The sequence below is a fragment of the Puntigrus tetrazona genome, chromosome 3 (genome assembly GCF_018831695.1).
Source record: "Puntigrus tetrazona isolate hp1 chromosome 3, ASM1883169v1, whole genome shotgun sequence".
In the NCBI taxonomy this organism is placed as follows: Eukaryota; Metazoa; Chordata; class Actinopteri; order Cypriniformes; family Cyprinidae; genus Puntigrus; species Puntigrus tetrazona.
Genome location: NC_056701.1, coordinates 853,707 through 855,969, shown reverse-complemented (window position 1 = coordinate 855,969; position 2,263 = coordinate 853,707).

The following is a 2,263-nucleotide window of genomic DNA, read 5'->3' as shown; positions in this document are numbered from 1 at the left end:
GAAAATGATTCATATTTACCCGGTTTGTAGTGGTGGGTCTGCGAGGACAGTCAACCTGATAATGTTTCCCTTCTCCACAGTAAAAGCATAGTTGAAGCGGCGCCGGCGTTCGCGTTCTTCCATAGAGACACGTTGGGAGTTTACTTGCATGGGTTCCGGTTTCTCCATTAACTCGTGTCGTATTTGATTCTTTTCCTGGTTCGTGACCATGAGGCGGCGCTTTACGTTGCGGTGCCTGGCGCTTAAGATTATCAATACGGATTGTTAAATTGACGAGATCGGAAAAGATAAATCCTCACCTCTACCGCCAATTCCGTCTGTAAATCTGCCGTGAGACTCCGTTTTGAAAGTCGCCTTGAGTGCGACATCATTCCAGCCGCTTTGAGCAGCGGCGTCCTGAACTCAATAGCATAATCAGCGGCTGTGCGTTTACCCTGGGACAGATCCATTAACTGGGTTGAGATATCCTTGCCCCTGCAGGATATTCAAACACCTCTCTTAGCATCTGTAAGAAATAGTTAGCAGATGTCTTGATGTGGGGATCTGTATCCCAAACTGCAGTCGCCCAGTCAATCGCTCTTCCAGTCAGTAGCGTCATAATAAATGCACACTTGACTTCTTCATTGTTGAATCTACCCTGCTGAAACTCCAAATACAGCCTGATCTGGCGAATGAAACCCTTGCACCGTTCAGCAGAACCGTCAAACTTTTCGGGTAAGGCAAGGTTTACTGTAGAAAAGCGTAGTAGGGGTAGATCCTGAATGTACCGGGTGAGGTGTTCGTTCACCGACTGCAGTTGATCAATCGGGACTGGTAACCTTTCAATAGCTCCTCCTGGTATGCCATCAATTGTTGCATGTGTGTTACATCCGCTGGAGTCTGGTATGGCGAAGTATTCTGTAATAAGGAGGAGGCGGAAGCCGATTGCGATTCCATTTGCGGATGTTTATTGGAAACACACACACAGATGAGGATGGTCAAAAACAAGCAAGGGTTGGCAACAGTAATATCAGTCGGAAGGCAAACATACACAAAGGAAATCCGTGGGCAAAGTCGAATGGAGGCAATGGTCAATATCAAAGTTCAGTAGTAATCGGTTACCGTAACAAACAAGGATGATCCGTGAAGTCGTGAGTCGGTGAAGCAAGCAAAGGTCATAACCAATAGTAGTCAGTAGAACAATGGTAAGCGGCAGTAAGGCAGACAGGCTGGCAATACTGCCGCGTAGAGCACCTGGTGCTCTACGGTTAAATAGCCCTAACCGGAAGTAGCAGCAGAGGCGCGGCTCGGGTCAGTACTCGGGAGAGGGCTCCTCTGCTGGCTGGATGTTACATCCAGACATTTAATTATTTATGGGAACATTACAATGTCCAGTTTTGCTAATGTTAGCCTTTAACTAACAATGCTCCTGAGGCCTGGTTTCACAGACCCAGCTCAGACTAAACCAGGATCAGCCAATAGTGCAATTAGTTTTAATAAACGGCGCTTAGAAATGAAGAAATAAAACATTACTGAAATGCATCCTGAGACAAAACAAAGGCATTGATATATTTTACGATCAGTCAGTGCAAAAAAGTTCAGGAGTGGAAGAGATTATTAAGTAACCTTATTGTTTCAAATTTCACACTTAATCTAATCAGTCCAAAACACAGCAAAAGCTGTTATAACTAAAATTCATAACAGGACATCCCATAAAATCCTGAAGATGTGGAGACAACAAAATGTGAAGGAAAAAAAAAAGGCAATATTTTTCATACAGTATAGTTCATACACAATAGTAAATCAAAGCGCTTAACAGGAAATAAAAATAAACATGAAAACAATAATAACACAGCAACAATAGAACGAATAATTAAAAAAATAAATGATAATACAAACACAGCAACAACAAAAAAGAATGACAAAAGAGTGAATAAAGGGTTATATTTGACTAAATAAGATGAAACACCTCACTGATGTGTGTGTGTGTGTGTGTGTCTGTGTGTGTGTGTGTGTGTGTGTGTGAGTGTGAGTGTGAGTGTGTGTGTGTGTGAGTGTGTGTGTGTGTGTGTGTGTGTGTGTGTATGTGTGTGTGTGTGAGTGTGAGTGTGAGTGTGTGTGTGTGAGTGTGTGTGTGTGTGTGTGTGTGTGTGTGTATGTGTGTGTGTGTGTGTGTGTGTGTGTGTGTGTGTGTGTGTGTGTGTGTGTATGTGTGTGTGTGTGTGTGTGTGTGTGTGTGTGTGTGTGTGTGTGTGTGTATGTGTGTGTGTGTGTGTGTGTGTGT